A 25,618-nucleotide genomic window follows, 5' to 3' on the forward strand; every position below is an offset into this window, starting at 1 on the left:
GTTTCTTCTTTCTTTCTTTGTTTTTATGTATGCATGTATGAATGTACTTAGTATAGGATGGGGTTGGGCTGAGGAATGGCAAAAGGAGTTGAGTAAATTGGAGCAAGAAAGTGGGATAAAATAAGGAAGGGAAAAAGAAACTGAGGAAGGAGAAAGGTACATGAGTACAGGAAATAAGGAGAGGAAGGAGAGAAGAATGGAAGCAGGGATAGTGAGACTGAAAACAGAGGGACTGTGAGGGAGATAGACAGGAGAAGAGGAAAAACAATGAATTAGCACACAGAAATTAATTATTTTTGTTACAAATTGTACAAGAGGCCAGATTCTATTTTCACTCACACTGGTCATAGTAATTGCACTTACATTTTAAAAGGTATATGCTTTATTAGGGTTCCAGACAGATACTTTTCCAAGGCAGCCTTCAAATCAATTGTAGGATTGAAGTCTATGTAGTTTAAAGCTTCCTGTTCCCTCCCACTTTCCAAGTGTTCACATATGCCAAATAGTGGTAAACACTTATTTTATCCAAATATTGCCTCTTCTTCCTTGAAAACAGTCATAATTCCAGAGGGTCTGGGCCAGATTCTGTCCTCAGTTACAGTGTTGTAAATCCTGATAGTGATAGTGAAGAGGGAGTCCTTGAATAAATGGAATATTCACTTTCTAATTCTGGAACAAGAGTCTAACCATTCGTTCGAATGTGTGAACACTTGGGAATGTTGGCGGGAGTAGGAGGAAGATTTAAAGTACATACATTCCAATCCCACAATTTATTACACCTGATTTGAAGCTGGCTTGATAAACACGTCAGGATTCCTGTGAAAGTCTAAATCCTTTTTAAAATATGTCAAATATTTGATTTTGCCTTCTCAGTGAAAATACAATCGACTTAGTTGCCACACTTTTACTTCATGAGACATAGAAGGATATCACTCTTCACGTAAGTCATTACTTATACTATTGGTTCAGCTTTGGTGAATTTATCTACTTCGTCAGTAAATTAGAACTTTTGTAGTGATGCTGCTGACATCAGACCTGTCCATGAGAGCTGTAGCATGGAGAGTATAAATACATCAGTTTCACACCTATGGTGTTTATGAAGAGATATATTATACTTTATTTATTTATTTTTGAGCTAGAGCAAGTGCTTTCAAACCATAAGATGGAATTGATTAATTTTAATGGTATTTTTAAATAAGGTCAGCCTCACCATGGATCTGTGGATGACAAGACAGATAAAACTCAATAAAACAATGCTTGAAGTGGAAAGTATAAGTGTCTATGCCAGACCCTCACTTTTCACTGCTGTCAGTTGAAAAAATAATTAAAAGATAATTGGTATATGCCATAACTTTTTTCCAAGTTTGAGTAATGAAACAGTGAATTCAAAGCTAGGATTTGTGATCCTTTAGTGGAATTACGATTAGCAAAACTCCAGTAGAAAATACATACATTTCTAAAATTGCAAGCACAAATGTTCAAATTTAAACATAAACTTTACATTCTGGTGTCCTGATAATGATCTGTACTAATGTGTGAGGGACCTATATGCCATTGCTAGTTCAGGTCTCTTGCTGGGACTTTGTAGTGGCAGAGTGCTCAGTGGTTACTCTTTTGACTGATTAAATAGAATTACGGATTCCATCTACAAATCCTGATTCAGAAAAGCACCCAAGCACATGCTGAAGTCCATCCCTATTCAAAAAAAGCACTTAAAATCACATTTAAGTTCCATTGACTTCAACAGGACTTAAACACATACTTAAAATTAAGCATGTACTTAAGCACAGTTCCAGAGTAAGGATGTTTTAATGAACAGAGACCAGAGCCATGTTTATTCCTCTGCAACTAGAAGGGTGGCCAAAATATGTGGACCATTGAGGATAAGTTAAATTTGTTTGATTCTCAGATACAGAGATCCCATAAAACAAACAAAGACAACAAAACAAAAAAACCAAATGTAGAAATGGTAGACTATATCATTTTATTTTATTTTTTGTTTAATCTTAAAAATTTCTCTGGTTTTTATGTATTTAATTAGCTGAACATTCTTCTGTTTTGGTTCAAACTATTTACAAAATTAACTCAAAAGAATCCCTCACTGTGGATGGTGATTAACATAATTTAAAATGTCATCCTTTCATAGTCATTGAGTTAGACCTTTTCCTTTATCACTTCATTTCTTTCTTGCACCAGACACAAAAATGGCAAGTATGACATTGTATCGTAGGTGCCGTTTACCATGGGACACATATATGTTCCCCCATAGCAACAGGTGTTCTCGTCTTTCCAGGGCATCCACAGCTAGGGTGAAGTGCACTAATCATCCTTTCCTACCACCACCATGTAGTAATGGTGTCACAAAAGTGTTTGGCTTGGGCTGTTGACTTCAGTCTGAGTCTCAGGGTGGGGCTGTTAGGAAGGAATTAGTTGTAGTGAGACAAAAGAAGCTTTAATATTTCTAGTCTATCCCCCGCAGGAAAATTATTAGCCTAACACACCAAGGGCACGCAGGAGAAGAGCCCAGCCCTTCAGCTCCTTCTCAGAGGCACTGCTCCTCCGCACATTACCCGCCCCGACCCCCTGGCATTTGTGGTTGCACTGTGAGAGGGTTGCCGAGGTGGGATGGAAGTGGAGCAAGCAGCTCGACTGACCCGTGCGCCTTACACAGGCATGAGGCTCTCTCCGGGGGCGTTTTGCACAGCGTGGTTGACATGAATTGATGCAGGGTGGAGAGGGCTGGTATTTGCTTCCTTTCTGGGCAGGGGGGAGCCGTTCAGGAGGAAGAGCTGGATTAACTAGCAGTGGGCGAGGCTGAGATCTCCAGGTCCTCGAAGAAGCGGGCGTGAGTCCCATGGCTAGAGAGGGGGAAGCAGCCGCGCAAAGGAAGTGCGCAGCCTCCATTTTGGCAGAGGGAGCGAGGAGAGCCTGGCTCTCGGAGTCTTGCCGCCTTTGCCGCTCTGAGCCCCGCGGACCACCCCCAGGGCATTGCCTGGGGCGCCCTGCGTGTGTCACTGCAAGGCAGAGGCGCTTCAAACTGGCCCCTTTCTGAGCCTCAGCTTGGTTTGAATTGGTCCCAAGTTCCCCGCAGCAGCTTCCGACAAAATGGAGGACGTTACCACCACTACCACCACCACCACCACCAGCAGCAGCTCCTCCAGGAGCCATGGCGGCTGCTGACATGGCTCCCTCCCCCAGCGTGGGTGGGAGTCCTTTGTGGAGGAGGCGACGAGACATGGGTGTGGAAAGTCTCTGCCCCGGGAGAGGGGACTGTGCGCTCTCTCGCTCTTCTGTGGGGGAGGGTTTCCATTAGCCACACTCTGTCCTTCATGGAAATGGCTCCAGCCCAGGTTTACAGCCCTGCCGGGGGCGGGGCCCAACCTATAAGAAGCTGTGGACGAGCTGTGCCCGCCTTGCCCTCGGCGACCCTGGGGTAATTACCCCGTGCCCACGACTGGGGCAGTTGCCCATGGGGACTCAGCACAAGGATGGGATAGATAATACTCTCCCCACCCCAGCAGTTGTCTGGATGAGTGTGGCCAGCCTTGTACCCAAACTTCTGCAAGTTACTGTCAAACAGCAGCACTGGGAACCGGAGCGGAGCCCCCGCCGCCTCCCAGCCCCAATACTCGGGTATTAGAACTGCTGCTGCTGGTGGGCAATGAAATTCGGGTTTCTCTAACCTGATGGATTAAAGTGGGAAGAACGGTGGGCGTGGTTAGAAGAAAGATTGGCAGCTTTTAGACCCAACCTGCCGCAGGATTTTCTGATGGACGGACGGTCCTTCCAATCGGCTTGCCTACCGCTAAAGCTCTCCCTTTGTGGGAGCCAATGCGCGGATTAGGAAGGCCGTTCTTCCCCAAGCTCGGTTGGCCCTGCTCCTCCTTCCCCTCGCTAGCAGCTGCGCTTAGCCCGGGACTGGACCGAGTTAGAGTTGAGGCGGCGGAGGAGTAGCACGGAGTGCGTGTGACCGGGGGGAGGGGGAGACCCGTGCCTGTGAGCGGTGGGGAGCTGGGTAAGGTGGGGACGGGGAGTGCCGCACCCTAGGGGCGGACGGGGGGCAGCTGGAGGCTCAGAGCTGCCCCTAGGGCGGGGATGGGAGGGGAGCTGCCGTGCCTCACAGCCACCCGGGCTAAGTGCCCCACTGTGGCGTCGCTGTTGCTGCCGCCTCTCGCCACGGAGAGGAGCGGGTAGGACCAGGGCAGCCCCACTGACTGTCTCGCTCTGGTGGGGGCGAACGGGGTAAATCGGAGGGGGTCTGGGACAGAACCGGGGGCGCAGGGGCATTTGGGGGGAGGGGTGTTTCAGTTTTAGCGCCTCCTATTTTAACTCGCTCCCTCCTCCTCCGGGTCCTCCGCTGTTGTTATGCCCCGCTTCTTCGCCCCCTCCCGCCCGCGGGTGTCTCCCTCCCTTGCCCGGCGCTGCGCTCCGCGGATCCTCCTGCTGCCGCCGCCGCTGCTCCCCTCCCGTATTGTTTGGCTGGGTGTCTCTAATGGCGGACAGGAGGCGGCAGTGCTGCCGGCCGACTGCAGGGGGGCAAACCCGAGACCCGGGGCAACTGCTGAGGGAGCGTGCGGGGCGCAAGGGCGTTATTCCAGCCCAGAGGGGTGGCTGCTGAGGGCTCTGTGCCCCCCGCGGCCGGGGACTCCGCTGAGGGGCTGTTCGGGCAAGTTAGCAGGTAATAATCCCCCTTTCTCTGCTGCTGGGCTGCCTCTTACTTGCACCTTCCCAGGAAAGGCCCCGGGGCAGATCCGTGCAATCCTTTCTTCAGCGGGGAGCAGGATGTCTCTTTGGGGTAATACCCCATAACCCACTGGGAAGGCCATGTGTAGAAGTGGGGGGAGGGAAGTGGCGGGCAATGCAGGTAATACCTGCCCAGGCAAAGGGGACTCTGCCGACCCTCCCCCCCCGGCCTCATGTTAACTCCCATGCCTTTCCCCTAGGCTCCAGCCCAGTTTGGTGCAGCCTTGGCAGAGACCAGAAAGGAGAGGAGCTCCATTGTGAGTGCTATTTATGTATCTATTACTGCCTCAAGTAGCCCTGCCTTTGGGGGGTCAACCCCCTTCTCCGTTGTGGTGTGGGGATCGGGGTAAGAAGAGGAGCGTCTGGGATAGGGTGGGGGAGATGCCTGGGTGCAGCAGCTGCTGCCCTGGGGCGAAGCGCCTGTAATGGCTGTGAGGCGGCTCCTCCTCGGGGTGGGCGCTGCTGCTGCAGGCATCGCTCCTGCAATACCAACTCCAGCAAGCAGACGACGGGCTCCTGCTGCTGCTGCTCATGTTACTCAGCTGGGGAGGGGGAGGGCATATTTCGGCTGCCCTCTAGAGTTTTAGATTGTACATTAAAATACACAACGTGACACATTTAGCCATCTTTAATTTTTATATCTTTCCTGTAACCTGCCTGTAGGAGTACGGGAGAAGGCAGAGATCTAAAATAATCCAGTAATTCGCAGAGCCTATTCCAGTGTTTGGCCTTTGTGTAGTTGGATCAGTTCTTGCTGCCTGCGGGTTTGCTTGGGTGATTCTGTCGGGTGCCATTGGGGTTTCACGTGTCACGGCAATGTTCCTGTGTTAAGCAACCATCTGCCTTACTCTTTCCCCAAAACCCCTGAGGTCACCTGAGAAACCCACACCTTGTCACTGATCCGTTTCAGTGTGTCATCGGTATGGGATTTTCGAAGCAGATTGTGTTTTCTGTTAGGTGTTAGGTCACCTAAGGAGAGACCGACTATTGATCCCTATTCACATAGGTTCTGTAACTTGTCGCAGGTTTGCACCTTTTTAGTAATATTCTTTTCTGCGCTCTGTGGAATCACGAATCCCAAAATTACAAAGTAGCGCAGTGAAGGCGAAAGTAATATTAGTATCTATAGACACAATGTATTTTGAGAGCTCACGGGACTGGATGCTGTCGGTGCTGCAGGGTTTCGCCACTGGAGGCCGCTGCAACGATCTATTGATTGACTGAAACATCTCCTTAACAAACGTGCTGGAGGCAGAACAAAACAAGAAGTCAGGACATACTTTGGGCAGTAAACTCGGTTTTGTGTAGAAGGATTCCAAATCTGAAAATATTCCTAAACATTTAATCATCTTGTTTGATATATAAATATTACATAGGATAGTCAAAGAAAGTAAAAAAGGAAGTTCTTTTCCAGCAGCATTGGGCAGTAACTTTACTTTGTACTTTTTATTATGTACAGAGATACAGAGACTAGGTGACTCCCTACATAAATCCACAGCTCTAATTCTCTGGCATTCATGTTTGTATTTATTCTGAAATTCTAAAATGAGCAGTAACACTGACCATTAGCACTCACACAGCCTCTAACTATTAAAGAGCTTGTTCTAATATCTGTTTTGGTGCAGTACCTTATTTTTAATTTTTATGTTTCTGTTTTGCCTGTGGCATAAGGCTACCTTCCAGCCTCCGTTCTGATTCATTATATATTCCAGTGTAATAACTATTGTAGACTTTGTCTGTAGTACATGTTGCTGTAATAGCTAAGTTCTGAGTAACATAGCTTATGTCAGCATTGTAAAATTCTACTAGCCTTCTTGCTCAGGGCAAGTAACTTTTTTTTTTTTTTTTGGATGTGTGAGTAAATATAATTAGGTTTATTTATCATTATAATCATCACTACCACTATCACAATGGCAAAGGGAAGGCAAGTGTATTATTGTGCCTGGATGAGTACATTTTCATGACAGTCTTGCATGGTCACCTGCTAGAAGACAAGAATAGCTTTAAACAGCACTCTTTCTGTATAAAAGTATAGATAAGAACCAAACATCTTGAACCATCATGGTGTTCTAAAGGCAGATGTGTGGAGCAAATCCCTTTTTACAAAGCCTCTATTTCACCATATTAATAAACTAAGTTAATCTTAATTCTTCATTGACCCTAAATTTTTTGTTCCATTCTACTGTTGCTCTTTCTTTGGAATAAAATGTTGGGAGGGATTGTTTTGACAAGTATATAAAAACAAAGTGCATTTGAAATTCTGTATCTTCTATGAATTGAGCTTGTGCAAAACATACGTGAATGCATGTGGAATCAAGGTTCCAGTTGATATATTTTCCAACTCTTTTAGTAGATTTTGTTGACTCGGTCTTGGCTATTTGTTGTGCCTTGTCCAGCACTATTATTTTTACATTGCTGTGGCATCCTTCATCCCAAAAACTTTATGTATTGTACAGAGAACTACTGAAATCTAGCTTACATCTTTTATGGTGGATGGCAACCAAATAGACACACTGGATAATAGGCGGAATGGGAAATTTGATCAAGGACATTAGAGCCAGTACTGCTACGAATGAAAAATGCTACAAAATTTTCGACGCTTGTGAAGAGCAGGCCTTTTATGTTAGATTTTCTTCCAAAAGGCCTGTTTTCCTCAAATGGCAATGAATTCTGTCTAAAGTACCCTGGCATGATGAAGGGTTGTGTTACAGGCAGCCTAGTTGGATCAAACCTGCTGGGGAGAGAACTTGTCTTCTCCAGGAAGCTGGATAAAAACTTATTTAATGTAGACCTTATAACTGTGTGTGTTTAGAGTCTTCTTGGCTAGTAGAGTTCAGTTTTTTTTCCTGTCAAAAGTAGTTCACTGCAACTTGTTTTATTATTAAAGCCAAATTTTTGCCTCAGTGATTTAGGTTATGTCTACACTAGCACTTGTAACAGCAAAACTTTTGTTGCTCAGGAGTGTGAAAAAACACCACCCTAAGCTACAATAAGTTTTGCCGGCATAAACGCTCACGTGCACAGCGCTCTGTCGTTTGGAGATACTCTCCTGCCGACATAGTTACTGCCGCTCATTGAGCTGGTTTTATTATATGCGACTACATAATGCGACTACATGAGTGCTTTTACAGCAGCACAGCTATATCGCTGTGCCTCTGTACGCTTGTAAGTGTAGACATGGCCTTAGTTATGTTGCCTTCCTGGAGCCTGTGACTTAGTCTCCCATCCATAAGAAAGCTAGTAAGTTCTTTTTGAACTTCGTTCCTTACTGCTTGTAGGGTGCCTGCTAGTCACAAGTGTTGCTGAAAGTGGAAATTACTATGTCCTTCTGTGTTGTTGGTTTCTTGTCCTTTATGCTCTTCGTGCAGGACCAAAGCTTATTTCCTCGTCACTTGAGTCCTAATACTATTAGGAGAAATCTTTCACCTGAAAGAAGTTAAGAAATGGACTAGAAATATAAAGACACCTATGGTGTATAGTTAACTGTTATGCCCCTTTTCACTTGGTACCTTGATACATTGATTAAACTCAACTTGCATGTACTTAAATAGTGATTTTTTGCAGTCTAAGACCTCTTCCAGTTTCTGGAAGTGATCAGTTAAAAAATAAAACTTCATTAATCTGTGAAACTCAGTGCCACTAGATATCATTGAGTCCAAGAGCTTTATAGGATTATATATATATGTATGAGAACATCCACAGTTACATGATAGGATTAAATTTTTTTTAAAGAAGGGATAAAAACTTAATGCTTGAGGACTTAACTCTTGTCAGTTAGTGCTGGTCTTAAGAGACTTCTTATAGACAGTTATTTCATAATTGTCCACTACAAGGTTTCTTGCATCTTCCTCTGAAGCATTTGGTACTGGTCATGGACAGGATAATGGTTTGTGGATTGCTGTTCTTATCTGATATGGCAATTCCTGTGGTCTTGAAACAACCAGGCTGCTTTCTGCCGGGAGTCTAATTTGGGGCTCTTGTTGACAGCCTAACTTGTATTGGTGTGTGTTCAAATTATTTTAACTGGGAAATGTTTACAAAGTTATTTCTGTTAACATTTATAATTTAGGCTGTGAAAGTCTTACTAATTCAACATATCCAAAATGAATCAAGGTCATTCAGCTCTGTACTCAAATGAGTATTTCCAGATTGATGCATAGTCTGCATAGACTTGACACTAAAACCCATTTGAAGTAGAATCTTGTGTGGGTGATAACTCCAAAGTGTGTGTGTATTTTTTTTTTTAAATGTTTAAACTCCCTTCTGTCCCCATCCTGCACTAAGACACACTGAATGATTATTTGATGATCTCATGCTTTGGGTGGTGGTCTCACTTAAAATTTACATTCAAGATTTTCAGTAACTTAAATTTGAATCTTGCTGTGTTATTGCATGTCAGTTGTGCACTGTTTTAGATCTCTAGAACATACAGCATTTAAATGTATTGCTGCTTTTTAGAATGCTTAAAACATTTTTGCAGACTGATTTATTGCAAGAAACTACATACATAGAATACTATTTTTGTTAATTTAAATAAATGTAGCACTCCTTCATTTTTGTCCATGCTGGAAAAAGCTTTATTGTTGGGTTACCTGGAAGAATTTTATTTTTATTGCAATTTCACCAAAGGTGCTAATCCAGACTGGCACCCCATAGTGTGACAGGTGCAATACAGATATCTAGAAAGACATGGTCCTGCCACAAAGAACTTCTCTTTCATTTGTCACTTGCCATGCTAATGGGAATGTGGAAAAACAAATGTTACTCCCTTTTTTTTCCTTCCCCAGTCTTGGCTATTATGTGAATTAGCTATGTGCACATTTTAACAACACCAGATCACTTAAAAGTATTGTCCTTCCTATCTGACTTAGTTGTCATGGGTTGGACCAGAAGGAGGTCATTGGAAGAGGGTAGTAGCCTTACATCAGTTTTAGGGTGGGCATTCTATCTGCATGAGGCATCATAGTGGAAAGCATGAAGATGGCTGTCAGAAGAGGTCAAACTGGCATTTGAGGTTGGCATAATTATGGCAGAGCAGGAAAGTTGATAGTTATAATTACAGTTGCAGCAGCATACTGAGGCATAAATTGAACCACCTGTCATCTCTCTCCTATCCCTCCTTCTCCTTCCAATACAAAAAGGTGCAAGCTGGAGTTGCACACTGGGAAGGATTTCTTTGATTTGTATCATTTGGGTGTACGTTGACACCATGGTAATGAATGCTATATACGTGCCTATTAAAAAAATTACTATGCTAACTTCACATATCTCTTACCTCAGTTCAGGATCAATTTTCACGGAGTTTAAGGTCAGAAAGGACCAACAGATCATCTTGTCTGACCTGTATATCACAGGCCAACAGCACCACCCAGCAACTGCTTATTAAATCCAACAACCAAAATTAGATCAAAGTGTTACAGCTCACAAAGACTAGACTTATGTGTCACAGTCAGAGAATATGGGGGCCTAAGGTACTCCAGTGCCTTAGGCCCCTGCAACAGCAGGGAAATTATTGTTAGATATACCCAGATAATCCTGGCAAGTGATCACGATCCACATACTTCAGAGGAAGGCGGAACCCCCTCCTGTTCACTGCCAGTCTGACCTGGGGGAATATTTCTTCCCAACCTTACATGTGGCAATCAGCATGTGAGCAAGAGCCAAGTACTTGAGAGAGAATGCTCCGTGCCACTTCCAAGCCCTGGCACATCCTGCCCAATGTGCCATCTCCAACTATGGTCATCCCTGATGCTTCAGAGGAAGGAGACAAAAAAGCCACCCCAGAATACATTGGGGTGTGTGTTTTCCAGGCTGTTCCTTCCTGACCTGCAGCTGGCCTGCTGAAATCCTGAAGCATGAGCTTTTAGGAATTTAAGACATAAACCTGAAGTGAGCCCCAGAACTGCTGAGTCATGCCTTTTATCACAAGCAACCCCATCATAAAATCACTCATATAAATATGTCCAGTTCTCTTAAAAGTAAATTGTTTCCTCCCCACAACTCCTATTCCAGAATCTCACCCCTCTGATGACCAGAAACTTTCTTCTAACTTCCAGCCTGAATTTGTTCATGGCCCGTTATATCCATTTGTTCTTGTGTCAGTACTGTCCTGTAGCTTAAATAGGTCTTCACCCTCCCTGGTATTTATCCCCTGATTTATTTATAGAGAGTAATCATATCGCCTGTCTGCCTTCTTTTTTGCTAAACTTAAAAAGGCCAAGCTGTTCCATTCTCTATAAAATAGGCCCTCCATTCCCCTGATGATTCTAGTAGTTTTCAGCACCTGTTCCAGTTTGAATTCATCTTTCTTGAACATGGGTGACCATAATTGTATACAGTATTTCAAGTGAGGTCTTATGATGTGTTGTACAATTGCATTAATATTACTCTGTCTCTACTGGAAATGCATCATCTAATGCATCCTAGGATCATGTTTGCCTCTTTTGCAGCTGCCTCACAGTGGTGGCTCATAATCATCCTCTCGTCAACCTATGGATCCTGGTTTCTCTTGTCCTCTGTCACTTCCAGATGATAAGCCCCCAGCTTGTAGCAGAAATTCTTCTTCTTACATTCTAAGTGCATGACCTTGGACTTTGTGCTATTGAATTTCATTCCATTTCTGTCACTTCAGTCTTCAAAGTCATTCAGATCTTCCTGTATAGCATTCTGATCCTCCTTTATATTGACGATGCCTCCCTACTTTGTGTCATCAGCAAATTTCATTAGCACGTTCCTACTTCTTGTGCCAAGGTCATTTATAAAAATATTGAATAAGATTAGTTCCAAGACCGATGCTTAAGGAACTCCACTAGTAACCTCCATCCAGTCTAGTAATTCATCTTTCAGCACAACCCTTTGCCTTCTCCCCTTGAGTCAGTTCCTTATCTACCTTACAGTTTTTGTACGGATCCCCATCTCCCCTAATTTAGCTAATAATTTCACTGTGGTAGCATGTGAAATGCTTTACTGAAGTCCAAGTATATTAAATCTAACGTGCTTCTCTTATCTATAAAAATCATTTATTTTCTTAAAGAAGGAAATCTGATTAGTCTGGCATGATCTGCCTTTGGTAAACTCATGTTCATTAAATCCATTTACCTCCATGAATTTAATTATTCTTTCCTTCACAGTTTTAAAGCCTCACATACTATGGAGGTCAGACTAACTGGTCTGAAACTGCCCAAATCACTTTTTTTTCCCCTTTTTTGAACATAGGTATGGTGTTTGCTATTCTCCAGCATATGGTATTTCCCCTGAATAGGTATTTATTAAAAATCCTTAATACAGGAGTAGCAATCTTATGTGCCTTTTCTTTCAGCATTCTGGGATGGAAATTATCTGGTCCTCCCAATTTGAGAGCATCAAGCTTCTAAAGCTTTTCTTCCACCTCAGATGTGATAATTTCCATATCTGGACATTCATTTCTATTAGCTGTAGTGCCTTCATGCATGTGCTCCCTATTATCATCCTTAACTGAAAATCGAGGCAAAGTACTCATGTAGTTTTTGGGCCATACCTAGATTATTTTTAATCTTCTTCCCACACACGCTGCATTGTGGCCAAACCTCATCCTTCGTTATCCTCTTTTTATTTATTTAACTAAAAACCCTCATGTTAATTTTCTTGGCAAGAGCTAATTTAGCTTGACTGTTAGCTATTCTCATATTATTCCTACATTTTCTAACCTCCCTTTGCCAATCAACACCTTTTTCCATTCCCTATATGATCTCTGTTTACTCCGAATAGCCTTTTTGAGCTGGTTATTCATCTAGCTGGGTCTGGAGGTGAAGCTGTTCTTTACAAGCACTCCTCCCTTTCCCCCCTCGATTGGTATGCAAATTTATAGTTTTTGTATGGTTAATTGGAAGAAATTCCACGCATACTCCACATTTAAGTCCTTGACCTCTTCAGTCCAGTTAACTTCTGTAATTCCCTTAATTTCTCAGTCTGGTCTTTTGAAATAAAAAAAAAATCAGTTGATGACCTGGTTTTGATTATCCTTCCAATTTTTTTAAACTGAATCCACTTGTGATCACTCAATCCAAGGTTATCTTACACCCAGCTCTTCTATGCTGTCCTCACTGCTTACCAAAACTAAGTGTAAAATTGCATCACCTCTAGCTGGTTAAGGGACAGTTTGATGAAGAAAACTTGTTATCTGTCACATCCAGGAATATCTGTGCCCTACCAGTATTAGTATAATTTATTCCCCAATTTATATCTGAGAAGTTAGTCACTCATTATGCACAATTCCCACAAGTATTTCTCTCTCTAATAATATTAGAGATCACTATCCATATGCACATCTGACCCTAGGGCTCCATAGTAGACCACTAATGCTATTCAAATAGAACCTCTTTTACAATCCATCCCTCAAGACCCTACCACCTTTTTACCTTTTTCTCTCTCATAAACAGCACATGTTCTTTGATACCTGTATTCCAGTCCTGAGTGCTATTCCACCATGTTTCTGTAATCCCTATGTCTGGCTTGATCTCCTGCACCAGTAGTCCTAGTTCCTCCATTTTATTGCCCAGACTTGTTGCATTCATATACAAGCATTTCAGTTGTTTCCCTTGGACCCATCCAGTTTTCTAGTCAAGTTAGATATAGCCCTTTCAATAAGTATAACACTTACCTGACGACTACTACTGCAATCAATATTTGAATATCTTTTTCCTGGCTGTCCAAAATCTTATAAAGGATAACGGAACATCACTATATCTTCATTTAGCTGATTCTTTTCCTTCCTCCTGTTTTGAAGCCAGGCATGGAGATTTCACGAGTCTCTCCAACCTACTCTCCATACCTCCTAATTTTAAAGCTCTTTTTATCAGTCATGCCAGCCTTGATCCCAGAAGGTTAATATCCCAGGTATTCAACATAGAGTGCATCAGTTGAGAATAGTCTTCCATCAGATACCCCTCAAGGATGAAATACATCCTGCAGCTTCTGCATCTGTCCATCTTCATCGCCTCTCGTCTTTGGGTCAGTTCTAATGCTGGCTCAGTAGCCGTTGTTGATTTCTCTTCCTAGATACTATACAGAAAAACAGAAATGTAAGGGGGTGGAAATTCCACAGCACCACCTCCTCATTAAAGGATTTCAGCAAGCACTGAACCAGGCCCCCCACCTTTAAGAAATCACTGAACCTTCATGCCGGACTCCCACAGAAACTTCAATGTTAGCGGTCAAGTGACTCCTGACTTTTGGGTGCCCAGGTTGAGAGACCTTAAAGGGGCTATAGAAAAAGAGGCAGGTACTCAGAATTTTTTGTATTGAACCCTTTTTAGGGCTCACAATCACTGTGCCCTGCCAACGTGGAGCCAGTTTTTTATTAACTCTTCTGTTGAAAATATTACAAAATATTCTCGCTCTTTCCTCTGGCTCCATATGCCCCCCTCCCCACAATTGCAAGCATGGCTTTGTCTCTTCCATCTTAAAAAGAACCTTCCTTTGATCCACTTGCCTTCAACTACTGCCCTTTCTCCCTTCCATCTCTAAGCTCATTGACTGCACTGTTTACAGTCACTGTCTGGAGATCCCTTGATGCTCTCCATTCTGGTTTCTGCCCCTTGCATGCAACTGAAACTTGCTCTCTAATGATTTCTACTAGCCAAATCTGAGAATCAGTACTCCCATCAGCAGCCATCTTCAACACAGTCGTCTGTGCACTTTTTGGTCTTCCTTGATTTCCTTGACTGTCCTTTCCTGGTTCTCCTCCTGCCTTTTTAAATCACTCCTTCAACATGTCCTTTTGAGGATCCTCCTCATCTCCCTAGCTCCACTTCCAACTTTGGGGGGGCGGCAGCAGCGGCGTTCTTTTGGGATATGCCCTGGATCCTCTTCTCTTCTTCCTATACACCTTATCTCTAGGTAATCTCATCTAAAAATACAAATTCAACTACCATCTCTATACTGATAATATGTAGATCTTTCTTTGCTCCAGACCCGTCTCCTTTTTTCCCAACTAAAATCTGTGTCTCTGACATCTAGTTGTCAGCTCAAGCTCAGTGTGGCTAATGCAGAGCCCTTAATCTTTTTCCCCAAGCCCTCTCCAATACCTCCTTTCTTGATTATTTTGGACAACACCACTATCCTTCCTGCAGTTCAGGCCCATGAGCTCAGTAACATGTTTGACTTGGACCTCTTGCTAGGTTCTCACATCCTGGCTATATCTAAATCTTTCAGGTTTTCTGCATAATATCTCTAAGATATGGCCTTTCTTATTCATCCATCTAGCTAAAACTCTTATGCAGGCTCTCATCACCTTACATCTTGATTACTGCAACATCTTTATCTCTGGCCTTGACAAATGCAGTCTTGCCTGGCTCATAGCCATTTGGAATGCAGCTGTATGTATTGTTTTCTTAGCCCATCACTTAGATCATGTCACCCCTCTGTTTTTTTCCTTCCACTGGTTCCTCCTTCTCCACCTAATCAGACATAAATTGTTTGTCTTCATTTGCATGGCCAATCCCCACCCTGCCTGTCTTCTCATTCACTATCAAAATGTCCACTCCTGCCTCTGCCATCATGGTCTGAGGAATCTCCATTGCCCACTTATTACATTTTCAAAAAAATGTTGTCTTGCTTTCTTCTGGGAGAGGCTCCCTGCAGACATCTGTAAAGCTATCTCATTAACTTCCTTTAAAATTCTCCTGTGCCGTGATGCCTACAGAAAACTTGACAATAGTGAGGCTGCTGGGCTGAAACAGTTGCCTGTCATGCTGACCAGTACTGTCTCATCGTTACTTTGTGGTCTCCTGTTTCGTACCCATCTCTTGTCTTAGATTGTAAGCTTCTGGGGAAGGGACTTTTTTTTTTGGTTCTGTGTTTGTATGCAGTGGAATCCTAGTCAATGACTATGGCTTCAAGGGGCTATAATGATATGATAAAATCTGTAATGTATTGGTAAAGAACCACTATCAGATCTGTTTTTTGATGGTGCTGCAGAACAGGCCTAGTTTTCCGTAAACATTCTGTATAATCTTTGATCTCAGATTAAATATTTTAACTTTTAACTGAAAAGTAGGATATTAATGTGTGTCCACTTTATGCTCAGACTAATACTCTAGTTAGTAGTGACATACACCATTTCATATCAGGTGGATTGGCTTTTATGTAGATCTCACTATAAATGTTTTTTTTGTTTTTGTTTTTTAATTTAGGTTAAAAGAATGGGCGGTTCTTTGAGTGCTTGTTCATGTCCATTCCATATTAGGGGTGTGTGTGTGTGTGTGCTTGCCACATGCATTGGTGCCGGAAGTTTTTCCCTTAGCAGTATCCGTAGGCGACTGGCTCTGACGTCCTTTGGAGTGGTGCTGCTGGCTCCCCCCACCCTCAGTTCCTTCTTGCTGCCAGTGACGGTGCTGGAACTTCTGCTGCTTTGGCTAGCTTTTGCTTAGTTCAATGTGTCTCATGAATGTTTCTTGTAAAATAGTTTAGTCTTTACCCTTAGTGTTTAGTTCTAGTTAATTGGTCCCGGACAGGACTCAGCCTAGGGGCCGGTCATGCCCCAGGCTTTAAACTATGCAATCGTTGTAAGCGGCCCATGCCCATCAGCGACCCACACGTTAGCTGTTTAAGGTGTGTCTAGGAGGACAGATAAGCGACAAGTGTCACATCTGTAAGTTCAAACCCAGAACGAAAAAGGAGAGAGACATCCGTCTCAGGGCACTCCTGATGGAGTTGGCGCTGACCCCGGCACTGGAGCAGCGGTCCGACTCAGCCCTGAGCACTGCAGCGTCGGTACAGAGTGCCCCGCTGGTGCCATCTGTGAGCCGGCACTGATCCCCGGCCAAGAAGCCCAAAAGGTCAGCAAGGGGATGATCTTCCACTTCCCGTAAGGGAAAGGAGAGGGCTGGAGGAGAGCCAAGACCTGCACTGGGCGGCTCAACACCTCCGTCAGGAAGTTGGGCCCCAGCGCCTGTCGAGGGGTCGAGCCCCTCCCGTACTATGCCTGCTACACCGGACAGTGACGAGGGCCTCTGTCAACTCAAAGTCCCATCGATGCCTGAGGCCCTGCAGGCAGCACAGGAGATCCTGACGCTGCCGATGCCGCCCACACCAGCTTCAGGGGTACCCAAGCCCAGGGGTAAACCCACCTGAGCTGTTATGCCTCGGACTTTGGGAAGCAGGCTCAGAGAAGCCATCTTTGGTCTCCGGACTTGGGCACCGACAGCGGGATTCAAGGCGCGGCACGCGAGAAACCTGACGCAGACCTGCAGAGGCACGTGCCCCCCGGCATGAGTGTTGAGACTGATCCATTGTGTCTCCAATGCCTTGGCACCAGTCCTGAGACTGATCGGCGGAACAGGGTCACCAGTCACCCCCCTGCTGGTGCCCGTTGTCAAGATGCAAATCCCCTCGATCAGGGAGGTTCTACTGACGTCCCACTCTATATCCCGGTACAGGTCAAGCAGCATGAGGCATAGATTGCTAGTCTACTGACGTAGATCCACCGAACATTAAAGATTCCTGGGATCCCCCGGGAGGAACGCATCCCAATCGGACAAGTCGGTGTCGAGGCACAGCGGCCGGCACCGTGGGGAGGAGGGCCACCAGGCCAGCTGGTCATAGTCACTCCGCAGCATCCACTCTGCTTATGACTCTGGTGCTGACCAGAGTGCCTGTTAGCAGGACAGGTCTCGGTACCAGTGGTACCGTTGACCTCATTGGCACAGCAACCGACTCTGTGGCCTCCGGACCAATGGCTGGCAGCTTGGTACCCCTGGAATCCATGGGGGTTCACCCAGCCTTCCAGGCTGCCTGATCAGAGAATCATAAAATATCAGGGTTGGAAGGGACCTCAGGAGGTCATCTAGTCCAACCCCCTGCTCAAAGCAGGACCAATCCCCGATCAGTGGCCTCAGGCCATTGGCAGGGGCCTCAGGCCAGCATCCTGCCCTCCTCCGGAGGTGGAGGCCCCCCAAGGGAATACCCTCCAGAACCATGAGGACCTAGGGGAGCAGCCAGTTGGACCACCAGGGGATGTGGTGGATCCCTCGGCACTGGCTTTGTCCTAATCATTGCCAGACAAAGCGATTTACAGATCCACCTCAACCAGTTCCACAAGATGACACTAAGGCTCATCAGGAGCTTTTGAAGAGGGTCACCTCTAACCTGGGACTCCAGGCAGAGGAACTTGAGGAGCCGTCTGACTCACTGTTCGACGTACTTTGCTCCAAGGCACCCGCGAGAGTGGCTTTACCCCTACTCCAAGGGTATTGAAAATAATTAAAATCCTGTGGCACACCTCCTCCTCCCTGTCACCCATCTCAAGAAGGGCTGAGCACAAATATCTTGTGCCAGCTAAAGGCCAGGAGTATCTCTATACTCACCCAAACTCCCTCGTAGTTGAGGCTGGTAACCAGAGGGAAAGACAAGATCAACCTGGGACTGTGCACAAGAATAAAAACTCAAAGAGACTTGATCCGTTTGGGCGAAAAATTTTAGTCTTCCAGCCTTCAGTTGAGAGTGGCTGGCCAACGACCAAGCCCTCCTTGGCCACTATGACTACAATATGTGGCAGTCTATGGCCAAATTCGAGGTCTTGCTGCCCGAAGGGTCCAGGAAGGAATACCGGGCGATCCTCGAAGAGGGCACAGCTGCAGTGAGAGTGGCCCTCCAAGCAGCCTCGGATGCAGCGGACTCTGTGGCTTGCACGATGGCCTGGATCATCTGCATGCGAAGGGCAGCCTGGCTGCTTCCCTTGGGTCTGTCAACGGAGGCTCAGCAATCGATGCAGGACCTCCCCTTCGATGGCCGGGCCCTGTTTGCAGAGCAGATGGACAGTAAACTGCATGGCCTAAAGGACTACTGCATTACCCTGAAAACTCAGGGCTGTACGTTACTGGTCCAGCCTGTAAGTGGTTCAAACTGCAGCACTCTCAGGCTCAAGAGAGTCAATCCGGCCAGGAGCCCCCTCCCATAAAAAGGGTAGGGGCTACACATGCTGCCTGAGCCACCCACTTCTACTCTCTGCCCAGTCGGGCTCGACCCGCAATAAGCAGGGGGGCAAGCAAGTGTTTTGAGGGTGCGCCCGAGGGCAACCTAGAAGATTATATCCAGTAGCTGTCTGTCCCGCTGTTCTTCAATTGCCTTTCCTTTTTTTTTTTTTTTTCCCTCCACGCATGGATTGCTATAACTTCAGACAGCTGGGTCCTCAATACTGTGGTGGAATGTTTTTTATACCCTACAGTTTTTATTTCCCCCCCCCGACCCATCTTCCCCTGTCCCTCTTAAGGGACCCTTCTCACGAGAGTCTCCTCATGCAAGAGATAAAAGGGTTGCTGCAATTGGGTGCGGTGCAAGAAGTTCCTCTCGAGTACAGGAACAAGGGGTTCTATTCATGGTACTTCTTAATCCCAAAGGCAGTCTGTGGCCCATCCTGGGCCTGAGGGATCTCAACAAGTATCTAAAGAAGCTAAACTTCCACATGGCCTCCCTGGCTTCTATCATTCACTTCCTGGTTCCTGGAGACTGGTATGCCACCCTTGACTTGAAGGATGCATACTTCCACATAGCATCTGCGACCTTAAAAGATCGCTTTCTCCGGATTTCGGTGGGCCCCCACCACTTCCAGTTTGCGGTCCTCCCGTTCGGCCTGGTGACAGCACCCAGAGTGTTTGCCAAGTGCACGTCAGTGGTGGCTCCTTACCTCAGGTGTCAGGGTATCCAGATCCACCATACCTCGATGACTGGCTAGTCAAGGGAAACTCCTGGTCTCAGGTCCAAGAGGATGTTGTGGTGCTGCTCCCTGGGCCTACTGGTGAATGACAAAAAGTTTACGTGAGTTCCGGTGTAAAGGATAGAGTTTTTATCAGAGTGGTGTTCAGCTTGACCTGCGTTAGAGCGTTCCTGCCTCTAGAGGGGTTCCAGACATTGACAGACCTTGTCGCGGAAGTCTCCGCATTCCCCCTGACTATGGCCAGGGTCTGTCTGCACCTGCTGGGTCATATGGCAGTGCGCACATACATTGTCTGCCGTGCCAGGCTATGGATGCAGCCCCTGCAGCAATGGCTGGCGACAGTCTATTCCAAGTCCAGAGATCACCTTGACAAGGTCATTACCGTTCTCACACTCTCCTCACTGTGATAGTAGAATGATTGCACAATGGTCCTAGTGGGGGTTCCATTGGACAAGTTATTATCGGACTCTGGGGCACTCACCTTAGCGACCTACAGATCCAGGATATGTGGCTCCCAGAGGAGATGACGTTATACATAAATGTCCAAGAACTCAGGGTGGTCCACTTGGCATGCAGAGTTTTCTTATCTTACCTGTTGGGCAAGGTGGTGAGAGTCCTGACAGGAAGCCCTCAACCATACTGACTTACCTGGCCAAATGGATGAGGTTTTCCCGCTGGGCATCCGAGCGTGGCGTCTCGCCCTCATGCTCTTCCATACAGTCTGTTTTAGACTGCCTGCTTCATCTGAAGAACCAGGGCCTGGCACATACATCTATTAGAAACAACAAGGAGCCTGGTGGCACCTTAATGGCTAACAGATTTATTTGGGTATAAACTTTAATGGGTAAAAAACCCACTTCTTCAGATGCGTGGAGTGAAAATTACAGATACAGGCATAAATATGTATTGGCACATGAAGAGAAGGGAGTTACCTTACAAGTGGAGAACCAATGTTGAAGGCCAATTCAATCTCGCGGCCGTCTCCACTTTTCACCCACCAGTCCAGGGCCAGATGGTGTTTTCTCATGACATGAAGGTCAGATTCTTGAGAGGCCTCGAGACTTTTCCAGCAGGTACAGACCCCTGTCCCACAGTGGAATCTTAACTTGGTCCTCTCCAGGCTCATGGACCCGGCCTTTGAGCCGCTAGGCTCCTGCTCCCTTTCCCACCTGTCATGGAAGGTTGCTTTCCTGGTGGCGGTGACATTGGTGAGGCGAGTCTCTGAGATTGAAGCCTTGACCTCAGAACCGCTGTACATGGTAGTCTACAAAGACAAGGTCCAGCTGAAGTTTCTGCCGGTGTTCCTGCCAAAGGTGGTGTCTACCTTTCATATGAACCAGGACATCATCTTTACAGTGTTCTGTCCTAAGCCTGACCAGGAGAGGCAGCTGCATGCCCTGGACATCCGAAGGGCCCTGGCTTTTTACCTAAAACGTACCAAGCTTTTCTGTAAGTCGACTCAGCTCTTCATCACCACAGCGGATAGGATGAAGGGCCTTCCTGTGTCCTCACAGAGGATTTCCAACTGGGTCACCTCTTGCATACGGATCTGTTACGATCTGGCGGGGGTCCCGCTGCTGTCGATTGTCTGAGTCCACTCAACTAGAGCTCAGGCATCCTCGGCAGCCTTCCTGGTGCACGTCCTTATCCAGGACATCTCTAGAGATGCAAAGTTGTCCTCTGTCCATACGTTCACGGTGCATTATGCCATCACTCAGCAGGCCAGAGAGGAGGTTCGGCAGTGCTGTGTTATGATCTACATGTCCGTGAAGTCCTACCTGGTACTTCTTGGGAGTCACCTAATAATATAGAATGCACGTGAGCAAGCATTCGAAGAAGAAAAGACAATTACCTTTTCCATAACTGGTGTTTTTTGAGATGCGTTGCTCATGTCCATTCCATAACCCGTCCTCTTTCCCCACTGTTAGAGTTTCCGGCAAGGTATGAGGGTGGGGGGAGCCGGCAGTGCCCCTTACACAGCACCATGTGGGCGCCACTCCAGAGGGCGCCAGAGCCTGTCCCCTACGGATACTGCTAAGGGAAAAACGTCCGGCACCGGTGCATGTGGTGAGTGCGCACACCTAATATAGAATGGACATGAGCAACACCTCTCAAAGAACACCAGTTACGGAAAAGGTAACTGTCTTTTCTTTGGTCACCAGAAATTTGTTGAACTGATAAGTTGTGTATTATCTTCTCACTCAGTTTTGGAAAACCCCAAAGGATGAGGTTTCTTCGCATAGATTCAGTCTTATGAAAATAACCAAGCAGTACATAAATGGGGTAGAGATCTATTATATCTAAGTTTGGCAGAATTCAATTTGTATTTTTTTTTAATAATTTTGATAGCTGTTTATGCAAAGTAAAGATCATTAAATCAAACTCAAGTTCTCAAGGAGCATTTTTCTTACTTTGCTTATCAAAAAACTGATTATCGATAGAAATATTTTTTGTCAGGGTGTGTATGGTGAAATGGGTATTTACTGACAAAGCTAATCCTTCCAAGCCTATGTGTGCATCTGATGTATAGGAAAATAAGTTGCAAGAAGAGGTTTTGTTTTGTTTTTTAAACCTGGGAAGGATTTTTCAGGAAGGAAACCTGAACAAGTCCTGAGAGACAATGGAATAGGCTGAACTAAAGCTCTTCTTGTTTTTCTAATGAAATCTACTATATGACACTGGAGCATCCATAATATCTGTAGCTGCCACATAAGCAACAATCTGGGCCCTCTGACACAGTGTTCAGTGTAGCATCCAGTGCATTAATAGGATCTGCCCTCGAAGTGGGGGAGGAATAGCTCAGTGGTTTGAGCATTGTCCTGCTAAACCCAGGGTTGTGAGTTCAATCCTTGAGGGGGCCATTTAGGGATCTGGGGCAAAAATTGGGGATTGGTCCTGCTTTGAGCAGGGGGTTGGACTAGATGACCTCCTGAGGTCCCTTCCAACCTTGATATTCTATGATTCTATGTACTTAATCAATAACTTGATATCGACAGAATCTGCTGTTATTTCTGCCTTCAACCTTCCCTAAAAAAAAAAAAAAAAAAAAAAAAAGGCGGCTGAGAACCACAGAAGAGAGAAAATGACTGCCTAAAAGTAAAGTCCTGTAACTAGGAACAAAGAATATAGGCCATATTTACCAAATGTGGGGGGATTACCCTGGAAATTATGAGAATGAAAATTATTTAAGGGGTCATAGTGGATAATCAACTGAATGTAAGTTCCCAATGTGTGGCTAAGGCCAAAGAGGTAACACATTCCTTTAATGAATAAACAAATACTGAACAGAAGCAGGGGGATGATTTTACCTCTGCGGCAGTGAGGGCAGTATTGGAATACTGCGTCCAGTTTTGATGCCATTCAATTTTTGAACAATTAAAGAGACTTCAGAAAAGAACCAGATGAATGATTTGAGGACTAGAAAGCATGCTTTACAATGGAGGACTTAAGATCAATCTATTTAGTTTATTGCAGAACATCTTAAGAAAGGTTTGAGTTCTACAAGTACCTGCCTGAGAAGATATCTGATATCAGAGCTCTAATATAGCACACAGAGGTATAACAAAATCCATTGACTTGATTTTGTTAGAAAAACAAACTATATAAAAGACACAATTTTATTTTAATCTGTAAGGGTAATTAACAATTGGAACAATTTACTAAGGGTTGTGGTAGAGTCTCCATCGCTTGAAATCTTTAATGCAAGATTTTAATGTTTTTCTAAGAGAACTTTGAGCTTGATGAAGGAATTAATGGTGAAATGTTTATGGCCAGTGTTCTGCAGGAGATCAGTTGTCTCTCTGGTCTAAACATTTATTATACTGACTAATACACATGCCATCAAGTTTACTGTACCTCATGGAGTACTTAGAGACCAGCATTAAGAGAACTAAAAATATACATATCTGCTGTGTGTTTAAAAATTGAAATAACACCCTCCTTTGTACTTCTGGAAGCCTACCTGTTTGTCCTTCATTTTTCAGTTTATAAATTGGGGAGTCAGTTGCATAATCCAAGCCCTTGCCAACTGAAGAATGCAGCTGCAAAAACCTGTCTTTCCTGACACTCTGACCACATCCATCTTCTCCTCAGATTTCTTCATTAGTTTCCTGTTGGTCTTAACGTCTATGAGTCTATCTGATGCTAAATCCAGAAGAGACCCTCATGATCATTTAGTCTGACCTGATACACATTGCGGACCAGAGACCCTCACCTACTCCACTCTTGTAATAGACCCATAAACTCTGGCTGAGTTACTGAAATCCTCAAATCATGATTTAAAGACTTCAAGTTACAGAGAATCCACCCTTTACACTAGTTTAAATCTGCTAGTGACCTATGCTTCTTACCGTAGAAGAAGGCTAAGAACCCCCCGCCCCTCAGGGTCTCTGCTAATCTGACCCCAATATGATCAGTTAGATCCTGAGCATGTGGGCAAGACCCATCAGCCAGACATCTGGGGAGGAATTCTCTGTAGTAACTCCAAGCCCTCCCAATCTAGCATCTCATCACCGGCCGTTGGAGATATTGCTGCTAGCAGTTGCAGATCGGCTACATGCCATTTTAGGTAGTCTTATCATACCATTCCCTCCATAAACTTATCAGTCTTGAAGCCAGTTAGGTTTTTCACCCCCCACTCCTCCTCTTGGAAGGCTGTTCCAGAATTTCACTCCTCTGATGATTAGGAACCTTTTTCTAATTTCAAGCCTATACTTTTTGATCGCCAGTTTATATTCATTGGTTCTTGTGTCCACGTTGGTGCTTAGCTTAACTCCTCCCACTCTGATTTATCCCTCTGATGTATGTATGGAGAGCAATCCTCTCTCTTTCCAGCCTTCTTTTGGTTAGGCTAAACAAGTCAAGGTCTTTGATTCTCCTCTCGTAAGGTAGGTTTTCCATTCCTCTGATCATCCTTTCACTCATGGTCAGTGACACCAAACAGCCTGCCTCTCAACTTCTATGCTTTTATCTTTCTGCTGGTAATCTCTTTTCCTCCCCTCACCCCTTTGTTGCCTGACTAACCTGCTTCCTTTGTGCTGTCATCTCACTGTTGGCTCCAGGCCTTCTTCCATGTGGTCCCTTATATCAAGGAGTCCCTCCCTTATCCAATTTGGTGTGCAAGCATCCTGATGTGGGGTATACCTGCCATGTAGTGCCCCCTGTTCGCCAAGGGCAGCATTACTGGCTTTTCCTGCCTGAGTTTCCTTCCCTCAGGTGGGTCTTTTGGGCACATCTGGTCTGTGCTGGAGAGGTGTCTTAGTCCTCCAGCCAAGTCACAAACAAACATAGCCCCCCACATCCCTCAATATCAAAAGACCAAATTAAAAAGCCCCAGCCAAAAAGAAGTTCTTTTGTCCTTTGGGGAGGGATTCTTTGCGGCCCCCTTCTGGGGCCCTGTTCCCAGCTCTTTTCTGGGCTACCTTTTTAAAAGTCTTTCTGCCTCTGGGTAGAGCACTCAGTCATCTGGTTCCCTTGGAGAACTGTTCTCCGCCCCTCCTGGGCTTTGTTCTTTGAGTCCTTCTGTGCTCTGTACCCGAGCATTTGGCGTACTACTCTTCTGTAGACCTTAGCTCAAAGCCTTCCATAATCCTATCTGCTGTGTGCTTCCGCTCCCCATATTGATCTTTAGTCCTTTTTATAAGGTGCAGATATTCATTAAACTACCACCTGACCCTTTTTAGTCCCACCCCTCCAGGCTGGGAAGCTGCTAATTAATTATGGCATGGGTGTGGCTGGCCTATCTTCCCTTAAAGGGGCCAGTAATTCTGGGACACACACTCTTAAATCTCTTATTTAAAACTCACTCCTTACCAGTGTCCTTTCCTCCTTAGTCCTCTTATCTGATCAGTGTTACCAGACTAGACGGTAGAATCTTTACCATTCTAGAAAATACCCCAAACAGTTGTGGGCACATGATATACTTAACTGTTTTTGTTGCTTCTTTTTTCTTCTGTTTGTGTTTATCTAGTTTTTAAACTCTTGAAGGTAGGGATGGTGGTTTTCATATTTCTGGCACACAGTTGGCACTATACAAATGACATGGTTTTTAATTAAGTCCTGTTGATTCATATTATACCTAGCCTATTGCTAGGAGTGGGGGTTTTGATTTGTCCATATGAGGATCTTTGAAACTGATTTGTTCACAGTCATGAAAGGCAGTATAGTATCTTTCTCCAATTCTGT

The 25,618-nt window shown here is 45.1% G+C and overlaps 1 protein-coding gene across 7 annotated transcripts in view; it reads left to right on the forward strand.

The window, feature by feature from the left end:
* The first annotated feature begins 3,878 nt into the window (after positions 1 to 3,878).
* ZMYM2 (zinc finger MYM-type containing 2) overlaps positions 3,879 to 25,618 on the forward strand; it is a 186,893-nt gene continuing 165,153 nt past the window's right edge. For 3 of the 7 annotated variants that reach the window (XM_073339493.1, XM_073339533.1, XM_073339542.1), the window contains exons 1-2: positions 3,880 to 4,015; positions 4,944 to 5,000. The gene's annotated coding sequence lies outside the window, so the exon portion shown is untranslated. Of the gene's footprint in view, positions 4,016 to 4,089; positions 4,243 to 4,283; positions 4,679 to 4,943; positions 5,001 to 25,618 lie in introns of those variants that run through there. The other 4 variants (XM_073339551.1, XM_073339513.1, XM_073339523.1 and 1 more) reach the window with 4 other exon arrangements.

This window comes from Lepidochelys kempii, chromosome 1 (genome assembly GCF_965140265.1).
Source record: "Lepidochelys kempii isolate rLepKem1 chromosome 1, rLepKem1.hap2, whole genome shotgun sequence".
Lineage (NCBI taxonomy): Eukaryota > Metazoa > Chordata > Testudines > Cheloniidae > Lepidochelys > Lepidochelys kempii.